This window comes from Aedes albopictus, chromosome 1 (assembly GCF_035046485.1).
Source record: "Aedes albopictus strain Foshan chromosome 1, AalbF5, whole genome shotgun sequence".
Classification (NCBI taxonomy): domain Eukaryota; kingdom Metazoa; phylum Arthropoda; class Insecta; order Diptera; family Culicidae; genus Aedes; species Aedes albopictus.
In genome coordinates, this window is record NC_085136.1 from 266,639,961 (window position 1) to 266,665,394 (window position 25,434).

At 43.7% G+C, this 25,434-nt stretch overlaps 1 protein-coding gene and 3 non-coding genes across 4 annotated transcripts in view; 2 read left to right on the forward strand and 2 right to left on the reverse strand.

The window, feature by feature from the left end:
* Positions 1-10,821, reverse strand: part of LOC134287396 (uncharacterized) — a 340,969-nt gene extending 330,148 nt beyond the window's left edge. Inside the window, exon 1 of the mRNA XM_062849180.1 lies at positions 10,054-10,821. The gene's annotated coding sequence lies outside the window, so the exon portion shown is untranslated. The remainder of the gene's footprint in view (positions 1-10,053) is intronic.
* Trnaa-cgc (transfer RNA alanine (anticodon CGC)) lies at positions 5,348-5,419 on the reverse strand. The gene has a single exon. It is a non-coding gene; the product is annotated as a tRNA-Ala (tRNA).
* Positions 10,822-15,159: 4,338 nt separating the features above from the next.
* Trnap-cgg (transfer RNA proline (anticodon CGG)) lies at positions 15,160-15,231 on the forward strand. Its single transcript has one exon. It is a non-coding gene; the product is annotated as a tRNA-Pro (tRNA).
* Positions 15,232-16,683: 1,452 nt separating this feature from the next.
* Trnar-ucg (transfer RNA arginine (anticodon UCG)) lies at positions 16,684-16,756 on the forward strand. The gene has a single exon. It is a non-coding gene; the product is annotated as a tRNA-Arg (tRNA).
* Positions 16,757-25,434: the final 8,678 nt, after the last annotated feature.

The window sequence follows — 25,434 nt, forward strand, 5'->3', positions numbered from 1 at the left end:
TCATGACTACTTGCAAGTCTTCAACTGAAGATGTTTATAGCAGAAGTTATATGATAGTTTTATGGAATGCCAAAGGTGCAAAGTAAAAAACTACCACATAAAACTAATATAGAACAACTAGCTTTTTCACATGCTGGTATAAAACCAGGATAAAACATGAATAAACCTTCAAGGCATGCTGATTGTTTTACTTGGGTTGATAGCCATAGACTTTCTAATCAACTTTGCTGAAGATACGAACTTTCTAGGTGGTCAGAATCATGAGATAAACCATGTCAAAGTACTTCGTTTTAAATGCATACTAGCACCACATAGCGGCGGAATTATGCACTATGAATTTTCACCATTTGATAGCCATAAACCTTCTGATCAACTTTGCTGAAGGTCTTAACTATGCAGGAGATACGGTTTTGGAGATACAGTTTACAGTTTGAGATGAAGTCTTCAGGTAATGCCAAACTTTCTGGGGGTGTTGCAATATTTACTAGACGATGCGATTCCATATTTAAGGCGAGTAGTGTACGTATAAATAGAGCACCTGGTTTCGAAAACTCAAAATCGTCGAAAAGTAACATGGGACATTGGGACAACTATCCGTATTATTATTATTATTTTATTTTAATCCATCTGACTTACGTCTTAATGAATGTGTACTAATCTAACTAGCGACTGCCGGACGTGCTGAAGCAATAATTCTTCTCCGAAACTCTGCTGAAGAAACTCCAAATTCGAATAAGTTAGCCACGTCGTTGAAGGCTCTCACCATGGCGGAAATCGGTTCATAAAAGCCAAATTGTGAACGGTGAAACGGCGTCGCAAGCATCCGGTCAAGTGTCCAGCGTTGAATACGTGTAGGAGCGATTAACGGCAACTGTGCCAGAAGGTTTGGACAATCTATATCGCAGTTCAGGATTTTTGCAACAGTCACGGCTTGTTGGATAGTCCGACGACGCTCCAGAGTGTCGAAGCCTACCAAGCCGCAGCGCTCAACGTAGGGCGGGAGATTAGCGCGGTCCCGCCAAGGTAGTAATCGTAGGGCGTAACGTACAAAACGTTTCTGAATCCGTTCGAACCTATCGATCCAGTTTGCTTGGTATGGACTCCAGACAACTGAAGACGTTTCTATGATTGAACGAACCAGCGAGCAGTACAGCGATTTGAGGCAGTGGATATCGGTGAAATCTTTGGTCGTCCTCATAATGAAGCCTAACTGTCGATTGGCGCGATCGATGATCTCTGCGCGGTGGTCGTTGAATGTTAGTTTGGTGTCAAGCAGTATACCCAAGTCTTTCACTTGATTGACGCGCTGAATACTAGTGTCGCCGATTTTATAATCCATGTGGACAGGAGCCGCGGAGCGATGGAATGTTATTACTTGACATTTGCTAATGCTAAGTGTCATGCGGTTTTCCTCACACCATTTAGCAAATATGTCTAGCAAACTCTGCAATCTGACGCAATCCGCCGGGCTTTCGACGACAACGTAGATCTTAAGGTCATCGGCGTAAACAAGCCTACAGCCAACACCCAGCAAAGCAGCAACGTCGTTGAAATAGAGTGCGAAGAGAAGAGGCCCGAGGTTACTTCCTTGTGGTACGCCCGAGGAGTTCGTGAACCAAAAGGAGGTATATGATCCAATCTTGACGCAAAGTCTCCTACCACATAAGTAAGATTTTAGCCAACTTACAGTAGCGGTCGAGGCACCCAATTTTGCCAACTTGCACAAGAGAATGCCATGATCGATTTTGTCGAAATCTGCCTTCAAATCCGTATAAATTGCATCTACCTGTTTTCCGTCTTCCAAATGGTTGATGCAATTAGAAGTAAAAGAGAGCAGGTTGGTCGTTACTGACCTGCCAGGATAAAATCCATGCTGGTCGGTGGAAATATACATTTTTGTTTGGGCAAAAAGGCAATCATTGATAATAGTCTCAAATAATTTTGAGCCAGCGCATAATGACGTAATTCCACGGTAGTTTCGTACATCCCTCTTATCGCCATTTTTGTACACTGGGAACATGAAGGATTTTTTCCACTGCTCAGGAAATTTCTTCTGCTGCAGCGACAGATTGAAAATTCTGCACAGGGGAACAGCGACGACATCAATACAACTCTTCAAAACAATAGCGGGGATTCTATCGGGTCCAGGAGCGGTGGATGTTTTCAGCCTCTTCACGGCTTTGCGCAGCATTTCATCCGTCACGAACGGCACATCGATGTCGCAAAAACTTTCAGGAACAGCCGAAGCAGCTACTGTAGCATCGTCGGGTGTTGCGCACTCCTCGTTAAAAACGCTGGTAAAATGCTTAGCAAAAAGGTTGCACATCATCGTTGGAAAAAATCGTTGCAGGTACACCATCGTTTTGTTTTCGCTTCGAGTTGACGTAGTTCCAGAACCGTTTGGGGTTATGACGCAAGCTGTTCTGCACGTTATCGACATATCTATATATATAAAAATGCAGTGGCATACGTGGGACCGCGCATAACTTGCGAACGGGTGGTCCGATTTGGGTCGTCTAAGTTTTATTCTGTTAGTTTTCACCCAAGGAAGGTTTATGAAGCCTAAACATGGGAAAATTGAGAGTTTTAGAAAATCGGGTTTTCATACATTTTGAACGGGGACTTGGGCGCTTGGCTAGGGACTCGAAACGTCAAAAAACGCAGTAGGCAAGACAAAGTTTGCCGGGTACAGCTAGTTGCATATATAAATGACTGTTCAACGATTTGTAAGCATTGCTTGCTGTTTGAAATCGTTGCTTGAAAAGCGGCGTTCGTAGTCTCCGATAGTGACGCTGACATGCATTTTTCTCGCGCTTTAGCGAGCGAAGTCGTGCATTTCCCCATGGTGGTTTCGCCGGCAATCGCTTTTTAGGCACATTCGAAGACAGCCAATTCGCGATAACATCCGTATAATTCTGCACCGCAACGTCCACATCCGAACAAGTCAAAACTTCAGTCCAATCAATGCGCGCAAGAAAGTTGTTCAGCGAAGCAAAATCGATGCGTTTATAATTCAACGGAAGCGTATCTTCGTGCTCGAAGAGAGATTCGCTGTCACCAACGAGTAATGTTATTTCTAACGGAGGGTGCGGGCGATCAATCTCCACCAACGGAACTGCGGCTTCGGCGATGACACAAGATTTAGTGTTAGCAAACACCAAATCCAAGATGTGATTCCAAGGATTCGTCACGAAACAGAACTGATTCAAATTCAGCATAGCCATGTTGTCTAATAAGCATGCACTCGCCGGACCAACACTGACGGGGTCAGCAGTAATAAAAGACGACTCACTCTGCTTCCACACGAGGTTGGCTTGATTGAAGTCACCACAAACGACAATCAAATCATCGTTGCCCGCAGGTCGAAGACTGTCACATATAGCATCACCGAAGCGTTTCACAAATTGAGGATTGGAACGCAACTCGGGAGGGATATATCCAGCGCAAATAAACAAATAGGAATTTGCAATATGGACACGGGTCAGCACCAATTCGAAGCCTTCTGTAGCACACCTAATCAATGAAGAGGGCAGCTTGCGATGAACGGCAATGAGGACACCTCCTCCAGACTTCTTTTGACTGTTGGTCGTATCGCGGTCATTCCTGTAGACTACATAGTGTTCGCCAAATAGTTGTGCAGACGTTATGGTTGAATCGAGGTTGGTTTCCACAAGAACAATTACATCGTATTCACTCCCGTCCACGGCACGGAAAAGCTCGCTGATCTTAGTGCGCAGTCCACGGACGTTTTGGAAGTACACGTACATTTCACGAGTGTTTTGTGAGGGCTGAAATGATTGCACGAACGGTGGTCTGTCTTTGGGAAGATCAACAGGAAAATACTCGCCTCTGACGGAGGTGCAAGCACCTCCGCCGTCCTCCAAATATCGCGTTGCTTCAATATCATAAGCGGTATTCTCTCCTCTAAAGTTCGCTGGTCCATGCGGGGCTTGATCATCATCCTTGCATTGGTCAAGTCGTAAAACATTGAGAGATATCCCATCACCGTCAATCGACTGAAACGGATAGGAATTCGGTGCGGGATCGTCAGGTATTAAAACAAAATACTCGCCTCTGGTAGAGACCAGTTGGTCTCCACCGTCCACATTATAATTTCCTATGCTTGATTCACTTCCATGGCGTTGTCCAAAGGGGTCCCCGCAGTAGTAACCTTGTCTGGACGTCGTCTGCCGGGTTGCTGTTCAAATTCCCTGAACAAGAGTCCGGCCGGCCACGTTGAAGAGTTCAATGCTAGGGTCCGGTGATCAGGGTCCAATCCGATCTTGAAGGTGACGTAACTCAGCTTGGTAATATCGGCATCCTTAGCAACCAGACGCACAACATCGAAGGAGTCCTGCACATCCAAACAACGAGCGACGATTTTCTGCACATCCTCTACCTTTACCAGTGGCTGAAATCCTGACAAGTAAAGCCAGAATTTCTGAGGTTGTGGAGGAGGTACGATGAATGGAACAGATAGGTCAGATAGATCGATCGTGTTTGTTCCGCGTTCAGCGACAGCGACAACCTGGACAGGCTGACCATTATTACCACGACGACGTTTGATACCGGTTTTAGGCCACTGCGGTGTACTAACCGATTTAGCAAGTGGGCGCTCCTTATCGACGCCCTCGCCTTTCTTGCTCAGAGCTTCAACCAGGCTGGTCAACTTCTGCACTTGATCTGACAGCAAATTCAAATCCACCGATGGGGGCGGTTGTGGACTCATCGTCTCTTCGATATACGTGCAAACGCTGCGACCGTTGAGTGTGTCTCTGCATTTGGGGCAGATAAACATAGCTTGGCCATTCGAAAATAGATCTCGATTTGCCCGATTGTTGAAACCGCAGCATTTCTGGCTAATGTGAAAGTACGTATCACAAAAGCCACATCGTATTGGTTCCAACTCATTGATAACGAGGGAACATTCGCCGCAATGTTTTGGATCCATTTCTGCTTTGCTCAACTTCGCCTAGTGGAAGTATCCCACGAAGTAACGATACGAGTGTGCAGTTGGTGCTATCGGTCACGAACAATATAGCTGTACTATCGGTCACGAGCAACAAGAACGGCCGGATGGTTACTGGAGGTCCGCACCTCTCAGGTTACTGGATTTCTCTTGTAGAGCGACAGGAATCGAACTGTACTCCGGTTTACTGACGTTCCTGGACGTACGTAGTGCACAGATACAAAAACACAATCAATGAAAAACTCGATTAAACAATTAACTAACAAAAAGAATTATCGTAGTTGAGAATACACAAACAACAATATTCGGCAGTGATGCCAGAATCGGCAGTGATGCCAGAATAACAGCAATAAAGGAACTACAAAAAGAATTCATCTTTGGAGATGCCGGGGATTGAACCCGGGACTTCTCACATGCGAAGCGAGCGCTCTACCACTGAGCTACATCCCCTGATACATAACGAGCGTTTATTTTCCCACGCGGCACTGCTTACTCCGCGGCAAAAAAACACCAAACGGAAGTTGCTTTATTTTTATTCTGTCTATTTCGTGCTTCCCATTCTCACAACGCAGCGTGTGCTGACCTTGATCATCGTACCACGGCGACGCAGCTTGATTAGATACAGAAAGGGTTTTATCGCATCGCTAATCACATCTTTTTAGTCTTCACGATTGAATCACAATCAAATTGTTGTCTCAATTCGAAGGCCGATCATCGCTAGATTCGCTCACGACGACGGCTCAATCTCCCTGACAGCGGACAAACAGACCAGCTTTTTGATGGATATCGAGAAATTTAGAGCGCGGTCCACGCTTGCAACAACGACAAACAGATAATCAGGGGATCACGAGAACGCAGGGCATTAGAATGGAATCTATCAAAGCTCGTTAGTCGTTAGAGAGCTATAAGCTGTGTTGATTCAGTGGGTTTCACCTTGAGGCCGTCGGGTTGTCGCTTTGACGTGAGGACCACCGTCAATCAGTCAGTCATTCAGCCAGTCGCGTCACTCGCGGTAATCGCAATTCATGACCGAGCCGAGCAGTGCTGTGCTGAGTATCATTGTTTTGGCAGCATGGTCTGATGGGTGACGATATCCCACTCTGGCCGGGTTGTTGTTCTTTCCTTCATTGCGACTTCTGGTGATGGCCTCGAGGGGAACGAACAACGACGACGACGGGGAAACACGTTTAGCTGCAGGGATGAATAATTGGCAATTTAACCGGAACGTAAAATATTATCGCTTAATTTAAGGTTTTTGTCAAGCCGTAGATGCCATTATCGTTCATTTAAATTCAGTCATTGTTGACTGGTTTTTCATGCAATTACTTATTTCGCAGTCGCCCCCGGGGGGTTTCGGTGTCAAGTAGCCGGGCAAGAACCGCGCCATCGATTGGATCGCCGTAACGAGTTCCACTCTCCTCTGCGCGAGTGCGCGGACAAATTCAAGTCGCCGGGTATTTAAATCCGAATTTGGATCATTCAATTAATTCAAAGTCAATCTGTGGTCTGGTTGTACACCGCCGCATTGCAACATCGGCGACGCCCAACAGGAGGCGTACCGAAATTAATTAAAGCGACCGCCTAAACAAGGCAATGCCGAAATCGAAACGAAACGAACAGACATTCCACCGAACGACCGACTGTATATAGGTAACAATCGCCAACAAACGGTCAACCTCAGACTCATTCCGCATTGTTTCCGATTTGTTTGCGTCGTCGTCCCAGGCAGTCCCACAAACGGTCGCAGCGACACACATATTCAAATGCTGACTTGGCTCGCACTCGGAATTCGGAGCAGCTGCCTCTAACCGTACGTACGCAAATGGCGTGCAAGAATTTGCATAGCTATAGAGCTATGTACGTACAACGTCCTCATTGTTGTTGAACTGACGGACTGACTATCTTCGGTCGGTTGAGATTATCGACGGTTGTTGGATGGAAGAACCTACTAAGAAGCAGTTTGTGTTTGTTCATATGTAGATTATATTTAGGTTTGATGCCCTGTCCGTGGACCGACCCGACCCGCGTCGTCTGTCAAATCAATTATTGTCTGCTGAATGGTCTGTTTTTGTAGCCGTTTGAATGCGAAGATGGGAACTTGACGGGCTCAGATTTGATGAGCGTACAAGGTAATTCAGGGTGGTCAGACTTCGTGCGGCCTTTGAAGGTATAGATGTCGTCAGCGATGTTATTCTTACTTACCTTACCAATCATGCTAAGGCCGGGGTGGCCTCTGCTGTACATAGTAGCCGTCTCCATTCCACTCGGTCCATGGCTGTTTGTCTCCAGTTCCGCACTCTGCGTAGGGTCCGCAGATCGTCCTCCACTTGGTCGACCCACCTAGCTCGCTGCGCTCCACGTCTTCTTGTACCGGTCGGATGACTCTCGAGAACCATTTTAGTCGCGTTGCTATCCGACATCCTGATGACGTGACCCGCCCACCGTAGCCTCTCGATTTTCGCAATATGGACGATGGTTGGTTCTCCCAGCAGCTGATGCAGCTCGTGGTTCATTCGCCTTCTCCAAGTCCCGTCTTCCATCTGCACTCCGCCGTAGATGGTACGAAAACTCCAAGGGCACGTTGGTCCTTAGCACGTAGAGGACTACCGGTCTAATCAGCGTTTTGTACATAGTTAATTTTGACTGCCAACTTTGTTCGATCAGAGAGTTCTTCGGAGCCCAAAGTAAGCATGATTTCCTGCCACAATGCGCCTCTGAGTTTCTCTGCTGGTGTCGTTGTCGGCGGTCATCAGTGAGCCCAAGTACACGAATTCTTCAACCGCCTCGATTTCATCACCGTCGATATGAATTCGGGGTGGCGGGCGCGGTGATTCCTCCCTGGAGCCCTTTGCCATCATGTACTTTGTCTTCGACACATTAATGACTAATCCGATTCACCTGGCTTCACTCTTTAGTCGGATGAACGTTTCCGCCATCGTCTCAAATTTACGAGCTATAATATCTATATTATCAGCGAAACCAAGCAGCTGAACAGACTTCGTGAAAATCGTTCCAATCGTGTTTATCCCCGCTCTCCTAATTACACTGAAGTTTTTTTTTACGCGGTTTTTTTTTACGCGGTTTTTTTTACGCGGTCCGTCCTAAAAAAACCGCGTTATTTCAAGACCCGTCGTAAAAAAAACCGCGTTATTTCAAAAACCGTCGTAAAAAAAAATCCATGTTTTTTCAAAAACACGCGTAAAATAGTCAGCACCACATCTAACGTGACTTGACTTTTTTTACGACGTTTTTTGAAATAACGCGGTTTTTTTACGACGGGTCTTGAAATAACGCGGTTTTTTTTACGACGGGTCTTGAAATAACGCGGTTTTTTTTACGCGGTTTTTTTTTACGCGGGACCATTACCGTCGTAAAAAAAACAGGGTGTACACTGAAGTTTTTTTTTACGACGGTAATGGTCCCGCGTAAAAAAAAACCGCGTAAAAAAACCGCGTTATTTCAAGACCCGTCATAAAAAAAAAACCGCGTTATTGCAATGTTGAACAGCAAACACGAAAGACCATCACCTTGCCGTAACCCTCTGCGAGATTCGAAGGGACTCGACAGTGTCCCTGATACTCGAACTACGCACATCACTCGATCCATCGTCGCCTTGATCAATCGTATCAGTTTATCCGGGAATCCGTATTCGAGCATAACCTGCCATAGCTGTTCTCTATCGATGTATCATACGCCGATTTGAAATCGATGAGCAAGTGATGTGTGGGCACGTTGTATTCGCGGCATTTCTGCAACACCTGGCGGATGGCGAACATCTGGTCCGTTATAGCGCGTTCACCCATAAATCCAGCCTTATATTGCCCCACGAACTCTCTTGCGATCGGTGATAGACGGCGGCATAAAATTTGAGAGAGTATCTTGTAGGCAGCGTTCAGTAGTGTGATCGCGCGGTAGTTCCCGCAGTCCAACTTGTCGCCCTTTTTGTAGATGGGACACACGAAACCTTCCATCCATTCCTCCGGTAATACTTCCTCCTCCCAAATCTTGGTAATGACCCAGTGTAGTGCTCTCACCAGTGCTTCTCCACCGTATTTTAGAAGCTCGCTTGGTAGTTGATCTGCTCCAGCGGCTTTGTTGTTTTTCAACCGACCAACCTCCTCTTCAATCTCTAGGAGGTCAAGGGCCGGAAGACTTTCGTCCTGTGCAAATACTCCTAAATCTGTTACCACGCCACCTTTGGTGCTTGCAATTGCAACGTCGCCATTGAGGTGCTCATCATAATGCTGCCGCCACCTCTCGACCACCTCACGCTCGCTCGTGAGAATATTCCCGTAAATATCTCGGCACATGTCAGCTTGTGGCACGTAGCCTCTGCGCGAGCGGTTCAGCTTCTCGTAGAACTTTCGTGTGTCCTTAGCGCGGTACAACTCTTCCATCGCTTCACGATCTCGTTCTTCCTGCTGGCGCTTCTTCATCCGGAAGACTGAGCTCTGCCTGTTCCGCGCCTGTTTGTAACGTACCTCATTCGCCCTCGTACGGTGTTGCAGCATTCTCGCCCATGCTGCATTCTTCTCGTTTTTCAACTGTTCACATTCGCCGTCGTACCAGTCGTTTCTGTGATTCGGAGTCACGAAGCCTAGTGCTGTAGCCGAGGTACTACCTATGGTGGATCGGATGTCCCTCCAGCCATCTTCAAGGGTAGCTGCGCCAAGCTGCTCTTCCGTTGGTAGGGCCACTGCTAACTGCTGCGCGTAGTCTTGAGCCACTTCTACGTTACGCAGCTGCTCGATGTTGAGTCGCAGCGTTCGACTTCGACGCGTGGTGATAACTGTCGAAAGTTTTGAGCGCATGCATACAGCTACTAAGTAGTGATCCGAATCTATATTCGCACTGCGGTATGTGCGGACATTGGTTATATCCGAGAAGAATTTACCGTCGATTAGAACGTGGTGGATTTGGTTTTCTGTTTGATGGTCGGGTGATCTCCAGGTGGCTTTGTGGATATCTTTGCGGGGGAAGACGGTGCTTCGGACTACCATACCACGGGAGGCTACAAAGTTTACGCATCGCTGGCCGTTATCATTCGATACGGCGTGCCGTTTTGCCCGATTACCGGTCGGTACATTTCCTCCCTTCCTACCTGCGCGTTCATGTCGCCGACAACGACTTTCACGTCACGCGGCGAGCAACCATCGTATGTTTGCTCTAACTGCGCGTAGAACGCTTCTTTCTCGTCATCAGGTCTCCCTTCGTGTGGGCAGTGGATGTTGATGATGCTGTAGTTGAAGAAACGGTCCTTAACTCTTAACATGCACATCCTTGCGTTGATCGGCTGCCACCCGATCACACGTTGTCGCATCTTGCCCAACACTATAAATCCTACTCCCAGTTCATTGGTGGTGCCACAGCTTTGGTAGAAGGTAGCCGCTCGATGCCCGCTTTCCCACACTTTCTGTCCAGTCCAACAAAGTTCCTGTAACGCCACGATTTCGAAGTTGCAGGGATGTAGTTCGTCGTAGATTATCCTGTCACATCCTGCTATTGACTTGCAATTCCATGTTTCAAGTTTCCAATCGTAGTCCTTATTTCGTCGCGTGGGTCTTTGCCGATTGTATCGATTCGTATTTTTTCCTATGTTATTCGCAATGGGGATTTTTACGGGTGGCTTATTGGGCCTACGCCAACACTCCTGTCTCGCCGGACGGCCATCGTGCCAGTTCTGTTTAACGTCCCAACCAACACTGGGACGACCACGCTGATGGGGCTACCACCTTGGATCTAGCTGGGCGGGGTGCAGCGTTTCTTATTCAGCCGCTGGATGCCAGAACAGACGCTGTATGAGCCCACCTCCTTGGTGAACATACGTTCGGGTCGTAGTAGTTCTTCCAAATGCGAAAGAAAAAGTGTTGTTTTGTTAGGAAAAAAGTTGGAAATTTTATTTTTTGGTGCTCCGTCCCGAAAAGGATATACATTACCTTACCGGTCAGTTCCTTCACATTTTTTTGCAAGAAATATAGCGAGAATTCCCCTATTAAATGCTTTGGGAGTTCTGTCGGGAATTTTCCAACGAGTTCTTTTGGGATTTCCTCGAAGAGTTTCTTCTGGAAACTGCACAATGTGTTCTATCGGCAACTCCTCCTGGAGTTTTTGCGTGAGTTGTTTCAGCACCTCGTTTGGGAGTTTCTTCAGGAATTTCTTTGAGAATTCCTCCATGACTTCCTTTGGAAATTTCTCAAGAAATTTCGCGAAAGAATTGCTGGAAGATTTTCCGAAAGAACTTTTTGAAGATTCGTTGAAGGAACTTTTGACAAAAATTCTGAAAGTCTTGGAGGAATTCCAGAAGAAGCTCCTGGACGACACTCCTGGAGAAATGCCTGAAGAATTTCCGATGTAATACCTAAATGAATTCCCCATGGTATTCCTGAAGGAATTCCAGATGAAAATTCTCACAGGGACTTCTGAAGGAATTCCTAATGAATCTCCTTTAGCAATTACCGTTGAAATGCCGTTACGAATTCCCGTTATACGAATTTTCAAAGGAACTCCTAGGAAAATCCCCAAACCCAAGAAGAACTTACAAAGGAACTTCAGCAGTAGTTCTCCAAGCAACTTTTTTTTTATGAAAACGCGATGGAACTCCTTAAGGTATTCCCAAAAAAGCATTTGAGGATATTGACGATGGAACTCCTGGAGAAATGTTCGTTGAAGAACTCCTAGGAGAATTCCCGAAAGAATTCATGGAGGAATTTACGAAACAACTCCTGCAGTAATTTGCGAAAAAAAAACTCCAGGAAGAATAACAGAAGAATTATTTTTAGGAAAACACGATGGAACTCTTTAAAGAACTCCCACAAAAACGTGATGGAACTCTTGGAGGAATTCTCGAAAGAACATCTGATGGAATGCTCGAAGGAATTTCCGAATAAAGAAATTTCTGAGGGAACTCTTAGAAGCCCCGGAAGATCTCCTGGAGCTCCTGAAGAAATTCCCGAAGAAGCACCTCGAGAAATTCACCCAGTAACTCCTGGAGGAATGCCTGAAAGACTTGCAGAAGAAGTTCCCGAAAGAACACCTGGAGGTATTTTCGAAGCAACTCGTGCAGGAATTCCCAAAAGAACTTCTGTAGGAAGTCCCAATAACACTCCCAGAACAGACTAACGGAAGAATTGCCAAGGTGGAGGAACTATGGAAGGAATTCCCAAAGGAACCCTTAGAGGAATTCTCGGAAGATCTCCTGAAAGAACTTCCGATGGAACTCCTAGAAGAATACAGGAGGAAGCACCTGGAGGAATTCCCGAAAGAACACTTGATGGAATTCTTGAAGGAAAGAATCCCCGGAGGAACTACTGAAGGAATTGACGAAGGAACTCCTACAGAAATTCTCGAAGATTCTCCTGGGATTATTTCCCAATAGAACTGCTAAAGGATTTCCTGAGGGAGCACCTGAAGAAATTTCCGATTAAATACCTGGAGGAATTCCCGAAGGTACATTCTCGAAGAAACTCCTTCAGTAAACACAATGGATCTCCTCAAGGAATTCCCGAAAGAACTCCTGGTGGAAATCCCGAAGAAGACCCATGAGAAAGTCACGAAGGAATTCTTGGAAGAATTTCCAAAGGAGCTTCTAGTGGAATTCCCAATGGAGGTTCTAGGGGAATTCACAAGCACCTGAAGGAATTCCTGGTGGAGTTTTCGATTGTATACCTGAATGAATTATCGATAAAATTTCTGGAGGAATTCCCGAAAGAGCGCCTGAAGCAATTCTCGAAGGAATTCCCGTTGGTACTCCTAAATGAATTCCTGATGGAATATCTGGAGTAATATCTGAATGACCTTCTTCTAGAGGAACTCTCGAAGAAACTCCTGAAACCAATGAAACTCACAAAGGAAATCATGGATTTCCAAAAGAACACATGATGAAGTACCCGGAAAAGCTGGATGAATTCTCGCAGGAAATTTTTTGGGGGTTCTCCGAAGGATTTTTTCAGGAGTTCTCGTTGGAACTTTAAAAAAATCCTCAAAGGAACTCCTGGTAAAATCTTGTAGAAATGCCCACAGGGTACTTCTAAAGGGATTCCCGAAACAGCACTTGGAGGAATTCCCGATGGAATTTCTGGAAGTATTTCCGAAGCAACACCTCAAGAAATTCGGTGAGGAACTCATGGAAGAACTCCCGGTGGCAATCACAAAGTCATTTCCAAAGGATCTCTTGGAAGAGTTTCTGGATGGAACACCTGGAAGAATTCCTACAGGAGCTCCCAAAGGATATCCTGGACGAATTCCCGGAACACTTCCTGGATGAATTACGAATGGAACTCCTAAAGGAATTCCAGGAGAACTTCTGGAGGAATTCCCGCTAAAACTACTGGAAGAATTCTCGCAGATACTCCTGGAGGAATTCCCGAAAGAACTCCTGGAGGGGCTCCCGATGGAATTCCTAAAGGAATTTTCGAGGGAGCCCCTGGAGAAACTTCCAAAGAAATTCCTGGCGGCATTCTCGTTGGAATACCTGGAGAAATTCTCGAAGGTACAGCTTAGGGAATTCTCGAAGAAACTGCTTTAGGAAACGCCAGTTGGGAATTAATTCCAATCATGGAACTTCTCAAGGAATTCTCAAAGAAACTCATTGAGATATTCTCGAAAAAAAAATCGTTGGAATTACTAGAAGAATTTCCAATGAAGTTCCTGAAGGAATTCCCCAAGGAAATTGAAGCAATTCTAGAAAAAAAAACCTTCAGAAAAATCCCAGAATAAACACCTGCAGAAACTCTCAAACAAACTCCTGGAGAAACCCTATAGAACTCCTAGAGGAATTCCCGAAGCAGTGCCTGGAGGAATTCCCGATGGAATTCCTGGAGAAATTCTCGAAGGAGCTCTTCTAGGAAAACCCGACGGAACTTCCGAAAAAAAAAATTTCGAAGGAACTTCTACCGATTTTTCTTAAGAAACTTCTGGAGGAATTCCTGATACCTCCTAAAGGATCTCCCAATGGAACTTCTAAAGGAACTCCCGGAGGAGCACCTAAAAGGATTTACAATGGAGTTACTGGACGAATTTCTGATGGAAACCTGAAGCAACTATCAAAAAATTCGTTCAGGAAAACCCAATGGAACACCTCAAGAAATTCTCGAAAAAACTCTTCGCGTAGAACTCCCGATGGAACTGTTACATGAATTTTCGAAGGAACACCCAAAGCAATTTTCTTAGAAAGTCGTTCAGGGTAACCCGATGAAATTCGTGAATGAAATCCCGAAGAGACCGCCAATCCGGAGACGGCGGGTTCGATTCCCGTTCCGTTCGGGAACCTAACCTCAGAATGACTGACAACTATCAGGTCATTTTGACAGTTGTAACATGAGTTGTAACATGAGCAATGAGCATGGCAACAAGATCGATAGAGTAGAATATATGATGCGTCTTTTACGTGCATATGTGTGAGCATTTTATACTCAGCCGCTGGATGCCACAACAGACGCGGTTTGAACCCCACCTTCTTAGGGAACAGACGCTCAGGACGTACCTCCTCAATATAGCTGAAGTCAGAAGGACAACAATGCACAGGCGGTCTTTGTCATCGCTTGACCCGTAGCATGAGGTAGGAACTTGGTGAGAACCAGAGCTATGTTGGTCGTTCTCCTTATCGACTCACCTTTTTGCAGCCCCACCCGCTTGCCGAGTGTCTAAAAATGGATTTCCGACTCCGAGCTGCCACACAAGCTGCCGCCAGCAACACAATAACATTCCGGATTTATTAGCTGCAAAATTACAGTCGTTCAAAACAATCCATTTTTTGTAGAAATTACCAAATCTCTGCTTGTTTTAACAAATCGTCAAAAATTTCGAAAAATAAAAATATTTGTATTATCAAACAATGAAACAAGTTCCGTTTAAACTGGAATTCAGTTTGTCGCTATAATAAACTGAAAAATTGGTTGATTTGAACTAGAATTTAATTGTTTTTACAATTTATTTTTCTGTGTGATATTTACTCTTGGAAAAAGGAGGAATTTTACTTGAACGCTACACTTGGGAACAGAAAACTTAGCTTCAACGAATAAAAAGTGTGATATCATCATGTTGATGGATGAATTTGGTTGAAATGGTTTTTCGAAGGTACGAGAAAGGCACCATCACTTTCAAGTGGATTGATAAGGGTTTTAAAAACCACCATCAGTCACGCAATATTTACTACAAGACCTGATTCTAGATTTTCATCACCTGCGCATGGCGGCTCGTTGGTCTAGGGGTATGATTCTCGCTTCGGGTGCGAGAGGTCCCGGGTTCAATTCCCGGACGAGCCCGTGTGAATTTTTTGTAGTCAATATGATACTGGAACACTCATCATGATCTTCGCACGACGAGGGTATGATTGATATAAGGTCGCGATGATCATTATCATGCGAATGGAAGAAAATCGAGTAGGAAACGAAATAATAAACTGGGCCGATACAGCGACGTCACACATATCCAAAGCGAACGACCGTACGTCAAATACCTACTTCATAAGAAAACCCGGTGAAGGTCAGTGCGAACGATGACGCCCACTTTCGGTGCTGCTGATGTGCTCGCTTCCAAAAGCTTTTTTTCGCTGCCGCCGCAGAGCACTGCCGTGTCTGGGGGGGATCACGACTCACGAGGGAAGAGCACCGTATATCGACCGGTAGCGGCGATGGTGGCGGATTGAGACTGAGCGTCAGCTGTTTTTTATTATTATCGCGATTCATGCTGCACTCTCGGTTCGGCCTTTCGATGGCGCCCGGCCGGCACCGCACCGCGCTGACGAGGTATGGAGACCGGAGAACCGGAGATACCTTACATCTATAGCTAGGTCGTATATCGGTGCAACAAGTGAAGTAGGTAACTGAACTGCGGTAGCGAGTGGTGAATTCAGTCGAGTTGATGGTCACCGTACCCTGGCCGTTGAGCTGGTGGATTTCGCAAGGAACATCTCTGCATCTAGATGCGAGGAGAAGCGGAAGAGGAAGAAGACTGCGATGCGATTTACGCTACGCGCGCGAAATGTGGATCTCGCTGTGGCAGCATTCCTCACTCGCTACTAGTAGACGCATGGCATATTACGAACGGCAGATAGAGATTCGCGGTTGACGACGACGACGACGGTTTTGGTTTGAGGGGTTTTTCGAAGAACGTAAACAGAGGGGTGGCATTCTCCGCACGTTCGTCACCGGCACTCTTTACACTCGTCGTCGGTCGACCGTCGACACTCGACGACGTGGATGGATGGTGACTGATTGTGTGCCGCGTCTGTTTTATTACTTTACTACTGTTGTGTGTTCAACAGCAGCAGCAGAGGGGTTGATGAGGTCTGCAAGGTGCGAGGTAAGAACGTAACAACGGCTTGAGCGCGCTTACGGATGAAGACTGAAATGAATATTGATTTTGACGTCTTCCAAAACGGGGTGAAATGAGGTTAAGTTTTGAAGGCAAGGAAACTTAATTTGGGAATCGTTGAACACATTCAATGAAATGGAGTGTTTCTATTGGTTTCAATTGAATCTACATTTGGCGATGAACACAACAATTCTACTTTTCTTCAAATCTAGTTTTTTTTTCGCGTAATCGCTCCTTATTCTTGAATTCTATTACATTTTAAAAATTATTACTTTTCGAAATTCATCAAATCTCTACAGTTTTATATCACTAGAAATTGACTCTAACTTTTAAACTTAGATTTAAAATATTTTTTCATCTGGTCCTTTTAAAGCATTTGTGTCTTAATGCTATATACAGTCGGCCGTGTGGCCTAATGGAGAAGGCGTCGGACTTCGGATCCGAAGATTGCAGGTTCGAGTCCTGTCACGGTCGAATGATACTTTTTTACATCGGATAACATCTTGGGCATCTACGGTAACTAAGATATTTTTTTTCTAATGGGTAGTACGCAGATCGCAAGAAATTTCTTGGCCTGTCTCAATGCGTGGAAAATTCGACGTTTCCTGGCAGGAAAATCGTCGAATAAAATTCGTTTTGAGATCGCACCACTTCGTGCATTACGCAATATTGCGTCGAAAATCTTTTTTTCGCTGATCAGGATCAGGCAAAATAAACCCACTGCCTTGTAGTTCAATAGTTTCCTGAAATCTGTAACTGTTTCACAATACTTAACAGAGGTACAGGCGTACCTCGATAGTACGTACACCAAAATTTAGTTAATTTTTAATCTACAAAAATGAGTTCGAATCGAATAGTAGACGTACAGCTGAGACTCCGATACTATGAATTTGTGTTATGCAGACTCCTTTAACCGTTATGTGGCCGACAGGGTACCTGGGTACCCAGCGCCCATTCAAAAACCGCGGTGTAGAAAAAAGCAAAAAGTTTGTCGGACACATAACGGTTAACACGGGTTCTCATTAAACAGTGTCAAAATGTAGCGAAATGAAAGGCATGCACGAATACGTTTGGTGTGATGATTGCAGTGTTCTTCGCTTTACAGAGATACATATTTTCTGTCAGTCATAATATCTGGCATCATCATTCTGGCGTTACATCCCAACTGGGGAGGACTACTTTTCAGCTTAGTGGTCTATAAGCACTTGCATAATTATCAACTAAACGCTTTCTTTAGTAATAGAACGTTGTAATAAAATAAAAAGGCACATGATGGTTCTATTTTGTGTGGTGATAAAAAAAACTTTATTTCTCGGTGAAGAATGCTGTTCAAAACATGAATCAAACCTATCAAGTTACTTATTCAAACCATTGATTTCAGTTCACTTTTTATTTTTTTTTTTTCGTTTTCCAACAATCAAAGTTTTTTTTGCGATACCTACGTATAAAATATTTGACAGTTTTCCATGAGTATGGAAATTTAAACAACTTTGAGTACCGTAGGGCACTGCAAGCCGTGGTTGCTTAGGAAAATGTTCTTAGTTTTTGACGTTTCATGGCTTTGTTGTTTACGATTCGGACTTAAAAAATCGTCAGCTCTTGGATAAAAAAAAAAATCGCCAGCTTATCATGAGTGGTTGGATTTAATTCAAAATGTGGGGTATGCGTGCGTGTGCTGTTTTATAACTTGATGGTGGCATGGTGGCTCACATCAAGGAGTTCCATCTGGGATTCCACAAAAATTCCATCCGGGACTCCCCTCATGGTTCGTCCACAAATTTGTTCCAGAGATTTCTTCTGGGATTCCGTAAGAGGTTCCGTCTGGGGTTCCATCAAAAGTTCTTGCCAGGATTGTTCCAGGAAGTTCCCCGAGATTCTTCCAGAGATTCCTGGATTTCTGTAGAAATTAATTCCCAGATTCCTTCAGCATTACTCCTTCTAGGATTACCTCAGTATTTTTTTTATTCCAGGTATTCCTTCCATGGTTTCTCCACAAACTTATTCTAGAATCCTTCTAAGATTTATGAGATTCTTCAGGGAGCTATAACTAAGTTTCTTTTTCCTATGTTTATTCAAGGGAATCCTACAGGAAATACATGAGGAATTCCATAAACAACATACTCCAAAAAAATCATAATGAACTCCAGGAGGATTTCCATTACAAATTCCTGACAGAGCTCTCTAGTCCCTTGATTATTCCTGGAAAAAGTTCTCGAGAAAATCCCGGAATCAGTTTCTGAAATAGTTCCTAGAAGAAGCTCTAAGAGGAATCCCGGAAGAAGTTCCTGAATAATAATTCCAGACAGTCACCCAGAAGAAATTCTCAGAGGAATTCCGGAAGGAATTTCCGGAAGAATCCTGAAAAAATCTCAGAAAGATTTCCTGGTAAAATTATTGTAGGAATCCCAGAAGGAACACTTGAATCTGGAGTAGCTCCTGAAAAAAAAAACAGAAGAAGTTCCTGAAAAGATCTCGGAGAAGTTTTTAGAGGAATACTGAATGAAGTTCTTGTCAGGGATCTTGTAGGATTTCTAGAAAGGTTTCAGAAGGAATTCCTGTAGAATTCCCAGAAGATACCCCGGGAATAATCTCGTATGAAATTCTGATACAATTTCCGAAAGAACTCCTACAGAAATTCTGGGTGAAGTCGTTAGAATTTCCAAAAATACCATCTGGAAGCCCAAAAAAAAATTAAATCCAGAGACATCCTAAAAGAAACTATTCGGAGAATCTTAGATGAAATTCCTGGAGGATTCCGGAGATACCTTGAGAAATTTTGGAAGAAATCTCTTGAAGTCCGAAACGTAAACGAGAAGGTCACAAAACGTCAAAAACTTAGGAAAAAAAGTCTTTAGCAACAGCGGCTTTCATTGCCCTATAGCCTGTACCAATTCAATTGTTTCTGGGTGAACCCGAATTGGGAGATGCGGGGAAAGACATTTTGCTTTCTCGCTTGCTTCAGGGAGTTCTTCAAGTTTCAAGTTTCTTCAGTTCTGAAATTCCTCTAGGTGTTGGTTCCGAGATTTCTCGGAATTCGTTCTGGGATTCTTCCAGGAGTTTCTTCTGCGATCCCTAATGAGATTCCAGGATCTCGTTCCGAACTTCACCAAGAATTTCTTCTGTAATACATTCGGGACTTCCAGGATTTCTTCAGAAATTTCTTCCAGAATACGTCCAGGAATTTAGTTCCGGAATTTCTCTATGAATTCATTCCAAGATTCCTCCAGAAATTCATTCCGAGATTCCTACAAGAATTCTTTCTAAGATTCATCAAGTATTTTTTCCTTGAATTCCTCCAAGAGCTCCGGGATACCTCTAGGAATCCCTTCTCGTAAAAAAATAAACTCTTGGAGGAGTCCCAGAAGAAGCAATGTTCAGAAGATTTTGAAAATATCACGGCAATAAATATTGCAGGAGAAAATACATCTAGAATGTTTAAAAGAAAAGATAACTCAAATAAAATCAATATAAGTTCGCAGAACTCAGTCTTCCGGATGAAGAAGCGCCAGCAGAAATAACGAGATCGCGAAGCGATGGATGTACCGCGCTAAGGACACACGAAAGTTCTACGAGAAGCTGAACCGCTCGCGCCGAGGCTTTGTGCCACAAGCCGACATGTGCCGAGATAATCAGGGGAATATTCTCACGAGCGAGCGTGAGGTGATCGAGAGGTGGCGGCAGCATTACGATGAGCACCTCAATGGCGACGTTGCAAGTACCGAAGGTGGCGTGGTAACAGATTTAGGAGTAAATATGTGCACAGGTCGAAAGACTTCCGGCCCCTGACCACCAAGAGATTGAGGAGGAGGTTGGCCGGTTGAAAACAACAAAGCCGCTGGAGCAGATCAACTACCAAGCGAGCTTCTAAAATACGGTGGAGAAGCACTGGTGAGAGCACTACACTGAGTCATTTCCAAGATTTGGGAGGAGGAAATATTACCGGAGGAATGGATGGAAGGTATCGTGTGTCCCATCTACAAAAAGGGCGACAAGTTGGATTGCGAGAATTACCGCGCAATCACACTACTGAGCGCTGCCTACAAGATACTCTCTCAAATTTTATACCGCCGTCTATCACCGATTGCAAGAGAGTTCGTGGGGCAATATCAGGCTGGATTTATGGGTGAACGCGCTACAACGGACCAGATGTTCGCCATCCGCCAGGTGTTGCAGAAGTGTCGCGAATACAACGTGCCCACAAATCGGCGTATGATACAATCGATCGAGAACAGCTATGGCAGATTATGCACGAATACGGATTCCCGGATAAACTGATACGGTTGATCAAGGCGACGATGGATCGAGTGATGTGCGTAGTTCGAGTATCAGGGACACTCTCGAGTCCCTTCGAATCTCGCAGAGGGTTACGGCAAGGTGATGGTCTTTCGTGCTTGCTGTTCAACATTGCTTTGGAGGGTGTAATAAGAAGAGCGGGGATAAACACGAGGGGGACGATTTTTACGAAGTCCGTTCAGCTGCTTGGTTTCGCCTATGATATTGATATTATTGCTCGTAAATTTGAGACGATGGCGGAAACGTACATCCGACTAAAGAGTGAAGCCAGACGAATCGGATTAGTCATTAATGTGTCAATGACAAAGTACATGATGGCAAAGGGCTCCAGGGAGGAATCACCGCGCCCTCCACCCCGAATTCTTATCGACGGTGATGAAATCGAGGCGGTTGAAGAATTCGTGTACTTGGGCTCACTGGAGACCGACCACAACGACACCAGCAGAGAAATTCAGAGGCGCATTGTGGCAGGAAATCGTGCCTACTTTGGACTCCGCAGAACTTTACGATCGAGTTCGCCGTAACACGAAGTTAACCATCTACAAAACGTTGATAAGACCGGTCGTCCTCTATGGGCACGAAACATGGACCCTACGTGCAGAGGACCAACGCGCCCTTGGAGTTTTCGAACGGAAGGTGTTGCGTACCATCTACGGCGGAGTGCAAATGGAAGACGGGACTTGGAGAAGGCGAATGAACCACGAGCTGCATCAGCTGCTGGGAGAACCAACCATCGTCCACGCCGCGAAAATCGGGAGGCTGCGGTGGGCGGGTCACGTCATCAAGATGTCGGATAGCAACCCGACTAAAATGGTTCTCGAGAGTCATCCCAAGTAACACAGAAAACATCTTTTGAATTAGGATTTAAAAAAGATGTTTTATATATGGATTATAGGTGCAATTCAAAACATCTTTAGTTGAAAACATGTTCTTACTAAGTCCAGCGACAACCAGCGTTTAAATAATGTTATCAATATACTTTTAAGTTTCTTCAACGTTTGAAATACATAAAATAAACATGTCAAAGATACTATCATTTTTCTCTTAATGACATGTTCTGTGAAACTTCAATAGAACATAATTTATACTTGATATACTGAACATGTTATTTTTACGTCGAAAGTACGTTGATGGCACACAAATTTCCAGTCATTACCACTTCTTAAATTTAGATGTTTCATAACATCTCCCATGAGAATTTTAATTCAGTGCCAATTAATGTTCATGCTCGCTCAGTTCCAATATTTGTCGTCAATATAGTTAGCGGACTACATTTCACAATAGCTGATGAAATTATGCACACGTATAGCGCACGAAGAAGAGCTTGGTAACCTGGAGTATTTCGACATCAGCCTTGTAGTATATAATCATCAACCGACACTTTACCAAGCCTAAGTGCAAAACACTCGAGATCAGGAGCTCAATTTAACTAATTCACTTACCTGGAAATACACTTTTTTCGTTCACAACCCCAACGCAAACCGCAAAAATATTCCTAAAACTAAACTCACAGGATTGACAATTGACCTGTTTATTTTGATTTTACTAGCTGCCTTTCATACATGATTATGTTTTATTATTGTTGGAACAAGGTATTCAGCACCAGTCAAAAACAACTTTCAACTACATACTACAACTTCTTTGGGTGGTTGTCTAAAATACGCCGCGAAGATGTTATTTCAAGGTAATTCAATGACAAACAAAATAGCATGTTACAAAGATGTTAAAAAGATGTAGTTTAAACTCATTACAGGATCGTTATTTATTAGGCGATCAATGATCAATTTAAGACTAACTAACAGTGCCTTCTAAAAAATTATACATTTTTATATCAAATTAAAAGTATATTGGAATTTTATACATTATAATTTTGGATAGATAAAATTGGGACATTATTGATGTTTTCTTTATTAAAACTACAACATAAGAAATGCTTCTTTCTAAAATATTTTCTGTTCCAACACTTTTTGACGGCACTGTCATAGAATGCCACCATGTTACTCTTCATGTAAACTTGATTCCACTTTATTCAATATGTAGAAAAACTGACTGTATATTTAAAACATCAAACATCTGATTGAAGGCGCTTGAATTTATGGTCAATGAAATCTTTTATTTCACCATAAATCTGGGCTCGTACAAAAGATTTCATCACGGTACTGGGAAACGACAACATGATTATTAGATCAAAATAACTTGGGAACTTCAAAATAATGTTTGGCTATTAGCATTTCGTAGAGGAGAAGCTGAAAGGATAGTTTATTTTTGTTTTGAACTGCGGCGGCAAACATCATACAAGGATTTTCATTTGGTAATAACTTAGTTCCTGCTAACATGATCAGAACAAGTAGGTATTGCCAATACTTTTGAATACTTCTCAAATACATATAGCTATGTTCTGACGATGTACTGAAAATCATCTTATATAACATCAAAGATGTTGTATAATCCGCCATTTTTTGCGCTTTTTCGGTGATATAAGTGTATGAATTTAAGTTTTTTGCATTCGTGGCCTAACATGGAGATTTGTATTAAGTGCGTATTTTATACACTTATAAAACAAAATGTGTTACTTGGGATCCGACCGGTACAAGAAGACGTGGAGCGCAGCGAGCTAGGTGGGTCGACCAAGTGGAGGACGATCTGCGGAACCTACGCAGAGTGCGGAACTGGAGACAAACAGCCGGCTACTATGTACAGTAGAGGCCACCCCGGCCTTAGCCTGACCGGTAAGGTAAGTAAGATCTTGTTCTGTACAATGTTGTATTAGTGCTGTGGTTGTTTCTATCAGTAATGTCTTGGCTATTTCTGTGTTAGTATTGTTATCATTTATCAGTTTATCTAACCTATTTACATTCGATCGGTGCCCTGCTAGTCTTTTTCGTAGTGTGTTTGTGGTCATGCCGATGTAGCAACATTCACAGTTACTACATGGTATTCTGTATATTGCATTACTAACATCATCTCTGTTAACTGGATGCTTGACTAGTGTGTGGATGCTTTTGACTACTCGGTTCTGTTTTGTTGTTATTGCCAAGTTGGGATAATCTTTGGCTAATATTTTTATAATTTTCTGGGAAAATGAAGGTATGTACGGTATTGCCCTATATGTTCCTAAACTATTTGTCGTTTCAGATTGTTCTGCTACAGGATTTGTGGTGCTGGAGTGATTGGAGATAACGTTATGTGGAGATGGTGTTTGGTTCGCATGATTCACATCAGAAGATGCATTTGGATGGTGGCAGAGTGGTTCGGTTTGTTGCTGCATCTGATTTGAGGTGATTGGTGATTCGATTGGTGTGGATTCGTTGGCTAGCAGGTTGGATGGATTGTGATCCGGTCGGCTCTGATTGTCCTCGGTGATTTCGGTCAGTGCGGGTGGTGTGGCTGCGATTGGTGGGCTGGAAGGCTGGCAAGATGGTCGACTTTGGGTGATTTCGATCATTGTGGGTGGTGTGAGTACGGCTGGCAGAATGGCTGGTGGGGTGGGCGACTGGCGAGATGGTCGGCTTTGCAGGTCTTCGGTGATTTCAGTCAGTGTGGGTGGTGTAGGTGACTGTTTTTGGTTCTCATTACAGGTTGATTAATCGATTAATTGTTTGGGGCTGGGTTTCAGGTTTGGGGTAGTTATTCAGCTGGAGATGTCGGTGGATGATGTTCACTATTTCCTCTGTGGTCTTATTTCGAGTGAAGTACCAGACCCTGTGGATGAAGTTCTTGGCTACGTTCATCTTGTGTTTGAGTTCTTGGTGGGAATTGAAGTTAAGCATGCAATTATCGGTTTTGCATACCACTCCGTGGTTAGGGTTTGGTCTGGGTTTCTGATTACCGTCACGTCTAGAAACGCCAGTTTTTGGTCTTTCTCGGCTTCATCTTCTTCTTCTTCTTTATGGCTCTACGTCCCCACTGGGAGTTGGCCTGCCTCGCTTCAACTTAGTGTTCTTTGAGCACTTCTCCACAGTTATTAATTGAAGGGCTTTTTTTGCCTGCCATTGCATGAATTTGTATATTGTGAGGCAAGGACGATCTCCAAAAACAGATCCAGATTCCCGAGCAGAAGGGAAGAGCAACAGCATAATAAAATGTGTTATTTTGGAAAAATAACTGAGTAGCGGAAAGAGTTATTTTCATGTTATTTACATAACATATCCTGTTATAAACTAGTCTGTCATAAGCGGCAAAATAACAAATATTATAACAAAAAAATGTTCCTGGAAGACCTGTTTAATAACATGTTTTGTTAGTTTCAATAACAACTTAATAACAGCGAATTTTGAAAATATTTCAATAACAAATTTTGATATGAATACGTTATTGATAACAATCTGAAAACAAAATTTGCTTTTTTTTCCGTTGCGGATAGGAACTCCTCCAAAGTCCCATATGCATTCAATGGGATACGCAACAATAGGATCTATGATCTATTGTTAAATGTTTCATTCATAATTGGGACGCTATTGTTGTCGCAAGCGATTTCCTATCGAAAACAGAGACAAACAATAGTTCTCGTGTATTTTCCAAACAACTAACGATGAAAAACTACTGTCGTTTTGAAACCCTTTATTAGGTGGTTCATTGTTTATTAGATTAATTTACATTATTACCTCATTGATTGACACATTTATCTTAGTTAATCTAAGTGGGCTCGATGCAGTGAAATCAATAAGAATAAAATGTCTAAAAATAATCAATGGAGTTCTTGATGACTTTTTTTTACATTTTTGTCGAAAATGTGTTGTTCGTCGTTGAATTCCACCAGTTGATCCAGAATGTTTCATAAAATGGCTAACACTCTATTACACTCTCTATTTTCGTATTCATACCTAACTGAAACTGGGACAAAAAAACAGGTATACTTT